This window comes from Carya illinoinensis, chromosome 14 (genome assembly GCF_018687715.1).
Source record: "Carya illinoinensis cultivar Pawnee chromosome 14, C.illinoinensisPawnee_v1, whole genome shotgun sequence".
NCBI lineage: Eukaryota > Viridiplantae > Streptophyta > Magnoliopsida > Fagales > Juglandaceae > Carya > Carya illinoinensis.
Window position 1 is genome coordinate 28,352,110 of NC_056765.1, and position 9,144 is coordinate 28,361,253.

Genomic DNA, 9,144 nt, shown 5'->3' on the forward strand with positions numbered 1-9,144 from the left:
CAGAAACCAACTTCCACCTCAGCCTCCCCCCTGAATCCTAGCCACAATTCTCAGATCCAACGACCAAGCCCTAAACCACACGTTCATCTTTCCCCTTATTACTAGCCCATCCTGTGAAACTATGAGCGGACGATGGAGGAGTTACTTTACAACAGACACCGCCCCCTACACAAAGCCATGCACCATACTGCATGGCTGAATACCCATCCTTTGTCTAACCCTACTTCACCCATCGAGCAGCCAACACCATCGTGAGCAACCCACCCACACCTAAAGCAAATTTTGGGAAGTTTTTCATATTGAAAGGACACCCATAACTTCCTGCCGAAGAATTAATGAATTTACCACGAGCAATAGGTTTAAAAAGTGGCAATTCAATTTCCACTTGAAGAAATCTCCCCCACCCTATACCATCTTCCTCCACATCCACCTCTAAAACCTTACCAACAGAGCCACCAATTTGCTCTCCACGCTCTTTAGTCATCATCCCCAGCGGAAGATTATGCATTTGCACCCAAAAAACTTTAGATTCAAACTTAATTTGAGCAGACTGTAACCTACCATCATAAGGACGTAGGGGAAATAACATATTATCAAAAAGCCACGAATGTTCGTCAAGAATTCTGTCCTTATCTGCATGTGTTGCAAAAGTCACCACAAAAATGTTCTTCTCCACCTTTTGAAACATAGTTTTCTTACTAATCCTCCAAATCTTGCCCATCATACTCGAGATAAGATCCTTACCTACAACATGATCACCACAGACTTTCCCAATAAGACTATGATCACCCTTTCGTTGCACTTCCTCTTCCACCCTCGTAGAGAATCCAAAACCACCCCCTCTACAACAGAAAGACGAAGTTGTTTCCAAACGGCTTCCAACTCCTCCATCCTACTAACACTTACACTCAGGCTGTCTTTGGGTGTTCCTCAACACTTCTCAACATTTCTCACTACTATTCATTACTTTATTATTACTTTTCACCTACTTTTATTACTATTCCTTATTTTTTACCTAATTATTATTATTATTCATTACTTTTCACCTATTTTTTATTACTATTCACGACTCTCCTCAACACTTCTCAACACCTAAATCCACCTTCAGTCTCACAACCAAACTCTGAACACCACCTCTGAAATCGCCTAAGTGCTAAACAGAGAGAAGACTCTCAATAAAAATGCAGATTTTGTTTATGCTATAGAAAGCTGTAAAATAAAATAATAATTTCATTTCAAATCTCAAAAAAATAATAATATTAAAAAATAATATTCTAATAATATTTTATTTAACTTACAACTTTCATATAAAATCATCACATCTAACTATTCAAATCACACCTAAAAGAACTAGATTAATTTGAATAAAAATATTGAGAATCTCCCTCCTAATTTTAATACTTAAATCATTTATAGTTAATAGTTTAAGATATAACAAATAATATTTACAGTCTTAAGATGTATAAGTTCTACGTATTCTCTTTAAAAAAAAAAAGTAGGTAAATATTATGAGATCCACATAAAAAATCATTTTTTAAGAACAAATTCTATTTTTTTTTAAATAATGTGTGATACTTACCTAACTACCTAAAATTATATCTAATATTATTTTTAAGATATTATTAATTTTATTGAATTGATTGATGTCATATGCTAACAGTGGGCCTTCATTCCTTCACTCATTGGCTGTTGTATAAAAGAGGGGGGGGGGGGGGGGGGGGGGGGAAATCATGATTGAAAGTTCAAGAGCTTAACTACAAAAATGTAGGATTTGGGATTTTTCTTTATAAACTATTAAACATACAAATGAAATTGCTAATCTTATTCCAAAGTCATGAATCCTAACAAATAGAAATTTTGAGAAAAAAATAGTATTTTGTTTCTATTTTAACTTCTGAGTGAATACTATTTTTCATAAAAAAAGAAACGGATTTATAGTACTTATCACCCAAAAAATATAAGAAAAGGAAAATAAAAGTAGATGTGGCGGTTATCTTTCTAATGGGATTGTTGAACGACTTCCTGATCAAAAGTCTAGTGGTCTAACGTCCTTTGATTGTATGTTGGAAAATAAATTTAAAATATGTAAAGTATATGATGTGAGAGGATTAGTAGCATCTTTCTTTCTCTAAACATTGGCTTTTTCTGAAAATTTTAGGTAAAACATTAACATCATAGTAGGGTATTATTGGCAGACGGGTAGATCAGGTGCCTTCTACCCTTTTTAAGTGTTCTTTTTACTAGTAACCCATACTCCAACTCTCTCTCCAAGATGAGTTCTCCCTTCCTCCCTCGTGAGTCAAACCTAACTTAACCTAGTTTTTTCCAGTCCTGTAGGATCATCCAAGCCAGAAATTTTTCGACATCTTATCGCAACAACTCTTCTATCAAAACTCAACAACCCATCGTTCCAGCTAAAAACAGAAACAACAACCAAGCATTAACTATACCCTCACCTGACTAATAACTCCATTTTCTGAGTTCAACAGACCTCTTCAATCTGCGCAGTTAAGGCTAGCACCCCAAAACGTCTAGCACACTTTCTGTCGGTTCAATAAAAAACGGTGCCATTAAAACACCTGAAGCCATCCTCCCCTAAACTTTCTTTCACAAATCACCTTATTAGTTTCACCAAACCCCATCTACCACCTTTAATCCTCCTGATTATGAACCAAAATCTGCACATAAATACAAATGAAACCACCAAAAAAACCATAGCATTCAATGTAAAAACAACTCCAGTCAACCAGAAAAGGAAAACAACCCAAACACTACAAATGCCCAAAATTGGAGTGACCTTAACCTGAAACCAGAAACAGAAAATGCAATCCACCTAACTGAACACATACTTATAGGACGCATTGTCTCCTCCAAACCTCTCAACAAAAATGCCCTTCACGCTACAATCAAAGCTGCTTGGAGTTTTGTCACTAGGCTCACCATTGAGGACTTAGGCGTCAATACCTTCTTGTTTACCTTCCCTACACAAGGAGAAAAAATAAGGGTGCTAGAACAGAGGCCGTGGAACATTAGAGGATTTCATATGGTGGTTAGGGAATGGCCAGTTGGTCTAAGTCTGCAAGAAATAGACTTGAAGATGTCCATCTTTTCGCTGCAGATACATGGTCTTCCCTTGGAATATATGACATATTCAAATGCTGAAAAAATAGCCAAAAAGCTGGGAAATCTTATTCAAGTAGAGCAAGCCATAGATATGAGGTTAATCTTGCGAAGATATATGAGAATCCAGGTGGAAATCAACATTGAAGAACCTCTTTCGGATGGATTCCCACTCGTGAGAAAACATAAGCCAGCTACTTGGATTAGTTTTTTTTTTAAAAGGGGAATACCCTTATGCCATTTCATTATAGTAGTGGATAAATCCAAGGGGGAGAGTTCTCCATGGTTACAATGAGTTCAGAAATGGTCAAAGCATTTTTTGCAAGTAAGTGGGCAATTTTGTTGCCATTTCTCCTAACATGAGAAACATCCCACTTAGCAAAATGTTTAAGACAAGTTCTAGTTTCAGACATGATCATGCTAGCACAACTCCAGGCTTCCTTCTCTTCTTGTAAGGTGACCGGTGCAAAACTGCAAGTGCACAGTATCATAGTTTTATAGTAAAGTAATAAGAAGAGTATCGTCCTCAGGGATTGGTACCTTACTCTTGCCAAATACCAAAATTATGCTAATCTCAATTTTATCTAGAGGAATCGCTAAGGTTTTTGTAGTAGCAAATAAAACTAGATCAACTCAAGAGAAATAAGCAAAGAAAGTAAAACTAATGTTTTAAGATCAAATTTAATAGGGAAGAAAACTTCTAGGAAATCGATTTCACCATAATTCTTCACTATGCTTTTCTCATCCAGCTAATTTAACTTAAACCTCTTTTGTCTATTAGCAAATCTCTAATTCATCCAAAAGCCTCTTTCGATAGTCATTTGGAAGTGATTCTAGTTTATCAATTCACACAAGAGTATGCAAATTAAATAATCAAGAACGCAATAAGACCAATGATTTAATTACTACACAGGTACGAAAAGAACATCAATATGGAAATGCTACTTTCACGCGTAGAGAGAGAAACTCCCCCATCTCTCTAGAACCTCAAAAAGAAAATCTCCCCGGAGGGAGGTGGGAGCTTCAGCTCCTTCCTCCCTCCCACCCGCTCCTTTCCTTGTTTTGTTAGTTATTTCTCTTTTGTTTTTCCAGTTCCTCGTTAGTCTAGATCTGGTGTGGCTAATAAGGTGGGAGGGTCTCTGGTCTTCAGGGCTGTGGAGCTGTGGCGGAAGGTGTTAGGGTTTGAGGTCCAGATGATTTGTTTTTGAATCACCTCTCTGTTCTCCCTCCCTCCCCTCTCGGTGGCTTAGTTTCTTGCTCTCTTACGGAACCGCCCAAGGCGAAATCTTTCGCAACCTCATAACAGAGGCACGATGGTTCTGCCAAAGGTGGAGGATCTGGACAGGGGTGAAAGGCTGGCCATCCTTTTTTGACGGCACAAGGCCGACGGTGAAGGTCTATGGTGAGGTGAGGTGGGGCCACGGCAGGGCTGCTCGTCGGCAAGAAGCGATCTGCTCTGTATTAACAGAGGATTGATGGTACGAGCAGAGGTCCTGGATCACGACGGCTGGCCTTCCTTCTCTCTGATTTCGGCAGTCGATCGGTGTGCTTGGAGCCGTGTGGTCGGCATGGTGGATCGGTGCTGCACAGCATCTGGTACGAAAGAAGAAGGGGGGCGGCGGAGGAGTTAGATGAAACCCTAGCCGGTCCGTGTGTCTCTAGCAGCCCATATGATCCACGTGTATCCACGTATATGGTCCAAAAACAGATAGGAGGTTTTTGGATGGGTCAGAAGCGAGCTACTCTTTCGTGTTGGTTTCTCTATCTGTTTCTGGCCGACGGTTTTGAGGGGCTAATCTAGGCATTGTGGGTTTCCCGTGCCGTGTGGTGGTGATCGGCAGCAGCAGCTCACGCTGCACAGGAACAGAGAAGGAAGAAGGGGCAGCGGAAGTTAACGAAGAAACCCTAGTCCGATTTGGGCGCCTCTTCGGTTTGGGCCTCCACGGGGATGTTGGGCCGTTGGTATTGGGCTGGGTTTTCTGTTTTGCACAGCCCTTTACTGTTTTGGTTTTGTTGTTCTGTTTTTATTTTTATTTTGTTTTAGCTATTATAAATAATATATTGACTGGCTGGTGTCCCACTCCTTTTTATAAGGAATGTGGGTTTTGTCCTACTCCTCTGTTGGAGGAATGTAGGTGTTGGTACTCTTCCTCTTAGGAGGAGAGAGTGTGGTTGTACTCCTCCTCCTTGGGAGGATGGAGCGTGGGTGTACCTCTCTTCTTCGAAAGAGAGGTCGTTTGTCTCTGTTTTAACAGAGAGCTTTCTCCTTTGACTGTTGTCAAGAGAGGAGGTGTAGAAGTTTTAGACAATGTCCGTCACAAAGAAATTTGTTGACGGGGAAGCTCCTGAGCAGATGCGTTAGTTGGCTTATGGTCTGGTTTTCCAGTTTGTTAAGTCACAGTTGTAACTTCGTTTATGAATATATGCAGTGAAGCATTTTCTATCAAAAAAAAAATTACTACACAGGTTCATACAAGTCTTTCGATCTCTATACTTACCTATGCTGAAATATCCAAGACCTACCCTATGATTCCCTCTTTCGATAGCAAATCACAAGATTAATAATCATCTAATCAATGGCCAGTTAATTAGAAGCATTAAACTCAGAATAAATCAGATAAACAAAGAGAGAATTGCATTAAATTAGCATGAACAAACAAGCATAGTTCGGAATTAGGTTACATCGTTTTCCTAGAAAGAAGAAAATTTAGCTCATGCTAGAATTGGAATTCAATATAAACGAATTCACCATAATTGTTCTGAGAAGATGGGAAGAAGAAAATAAACACTGAAAAATCCTCCTTGCAGCCTCAACTGGTCGTCAAAAGCTCAAGGGAACGATTCAACGCCTTTCTCCCGTCCGTGCTCGTGTATGAATCCAACGTACGTGCAATAAATTGGAATTCTGTCTCCAAAACAGATGAATTGAATCCCTCTAACTGTGTTTTTCTCTCCCAAGAAGTGTTCTCCAGTCAAAACTCCCGGCTCTAGAGTGAAGAATGGCCTTTTATATGGTCCCACGGCGGAAAACCTAAAATCTGTCAAAATACGATGTTCGCTCGAGCGGGGTGTCGAGCGCGCGTCGAGCGTTCGACTCTGCCTGATTTCGCTCGAGCGTCCTATCGAGCGCACATCGAGCGTTTGACTCTGCCTGATTTCGCTCGAGCGGCCAATGTCTCCGCTCAAGCGATCTTCGTTTTTCAGCAACCTGCTCGAGCTCCCTGTCGAGCGGCAGTCGAGCGTTTGAATCTGCCTGAATTCGCTCGAGCGAACTTGTAAAATCTGCAATATGAAATTTTGCAAGGCATCAAATACCCCCAAACTTACAACTTTGTTTGTCCTCAAACAAAAAGAAAAACAAATGATAGTTTTGGCAATATCAACTCGACCTCAAAGAGAAGTATCATCACTCACCAAGCTTTTATGAATTTAGATTTCATCTCTAGTATCTTACTCTTTTAACATCAAAGATAGCAAGAAAATCAATCAAAAATTTTACAATTTGTCAAGCAAGAGTTAGGTGTTTACTTCAACCTAAAGCTAAGACCTTGAGTGTGTGTGTGATATAGTCAATTTAACCTCAAACCACCTGCAAACTCAGATAAAAGTAGAACAACCAAAATCAGAAGAATTCTCTTAAAACTTAACCCCATAATTCCAATTTTCAGAAATCCTCTCCACTAATGTAGTCAACACCAAAATCAAAGATCAAAAGGTCTTTATTAAGGTTGTAATGATAGGCCACAGGGTGAGGGTTAAGAAAGAACTGGATATGGGAAATTAAATCAAACTGGGAAAATACTTAGTGAAAAGAACATTAAAAGAGAAACTCACATGATTCAAATCATAGCTCTTTCTTGGCATTATGCTCATACTTGTGGCATTAAAATTGCTGTAATCACTGATGTAATACCAACACTTCCCTTAACAAAATTTGAGGTAATTCACTTTCCGCTTGGCGACTTCTTTTTCTTTTCTTTTCTTTTTCTTTTTCCTCTTCTTCTCTTTTTTTTTTTTTTTTTTTCAATCACTTCCTTTCTTCTTCTTCTTTTTCTTTGATCAAATAGAGCAAACATAATACGTTTCATCATGAAACCAATTTTCTCTTTTAAATGTAACTTTCCACCAAAATATTTTCTCAAACTATCAACGGTAGATTCATTGTTTTTCAGGCTTAGAGCGGGCATGGTTTATGTAGTTTAAAGAATCAATAAAGGCTCATGAAGGCTCAAGGGGGTTGACTATGGAAACACACCATGTAATGATGGCATGACATTTAAGACGGCTGGGAAAGCTTTTTGGTTATGCCAAAGAAATGCCTAGATCATTTCTCTAATATTTGGTCTCAACTAGGATTTCGCCTCAAGGACCCATCAACGGATTCTAGAGCAAAGCAAAATCGAACCTCCCTCTTTCAATTAATTCAACTTCTTCTCTTCATAAGCAAAATGGAATAAGAGAAAAACGACTATGTGCTCAATTGTGTTCAAGGTCAAAGATTTAAACCAAAGTACCCACAAAACTTCACTTGACATAAAAGAAATTTTTGAAAATTTTTCTCAAAACCATCTTCAATCACAAATTTCAGAGTCATAGAGAATTCAATCTTACTCCAATGCATGCTTGGTAAGAGACTCAAACAACCCATCAACAACCCAAGACTTAGAAAACAAGAGGATCAAATGATTATAGGAGTTTACACCCCCAAACTTAAACTAAGCAATGTCCTCATTGTGATGCAAAAGTAAAAAGGATTGAAGAAATAAAGGAACTTCCCTGGTTTCATGGTGAACCTTCCGAGGTTTAAAAATTTTCCAGCTCTTTATTCTTGCTAAATACCTGCATCAAAAATTAATTTATTAAAACTTAAATAAATAAAGATAATAAAATAAATGAAAGAAAGAAAGATAGATCTACGGGTTGCCTCCCATAAGCGCTTGTTTTAAAGTCTACAGCCAGACTTTTCAATGATCATCAATTAGGATCTCCAAGAGGAATAAATGCATAGTTCCTCTCCATTTGCTCTCCATAGTAGTGCTTCAATCTCTGACCATTAACTCTGAAAATGTTCCCAGTCTTGTCCTTCAAATCTACTGCTCCAAAAGAGGAAACTTCATGAATTGTATAAGGACCCGTCCATCTTGATTTCAACTTTCCCGGAAAGAGTTTGAGTCGTGAATTGAAGACTAAAACTTGTTGTCCTGGAGCAAACTCTCGCCTAAGAATCTGTTTATCATGCCACTTCTTCGTCCTTTCTTTATAGATCTTGGCATTTTCATATGCATCATTCCGAAACTTTTCCATCTCATTCAATTGAAGAAGTCGCTTTTCACCTGCTGCCTTCAAATCAAAGTTAAACTTTTTCACGGCCCAATAAGCTCTATGCTCCAACTCTACAGGAAGATGACATGCCTTTCCAAACACTAATCGATATGGAGACATCCCGATAGGTGTTTTAAAGGCTGTACGGTATGCCCACAAAGCATCATCAAGCTTCTTCGCCCAATCCTTTCTATTGATTTTGACCGTCTTCTCAAGGATGTTCTTGATCTCTCTATTTGAAATTTCAGCTTGACCATTAGTTTGAGGATGGTAAGCAAGTGTTATCTTGTGCTTCACACCATATTTAGACAGAAGATTTTCAAATAACTTGTTGCAAAAGTGAGTCCCTTCATCACTAATAATAGCTCGTGGAGTGCCAAATCTTGTGAATATGTTCTTGTGCAGAAATTTGAGCACTACCTTTGCATCATTTGTTGTTGTAGCAATTGCTTCCACCCATTTTGACACATAGTCAACTGCTAGCAAGATATAAGCAAAACCAAAAGAAGGAGGAAAAGGCCCCATAAAATCTATTCCCCAAACATCAAACAACTCAACTTCTAAGATACCTTTCAATGGTAACTCATGACGCCTTGAAATATTTCCCATACGTTGGCACCGGTCACAAGTTTTCACCAAAGTGTAACTATCACGAAAAATGGAAGGCCAAAAGAACCCACTTTGAAGTACTTTAGCTGCTGT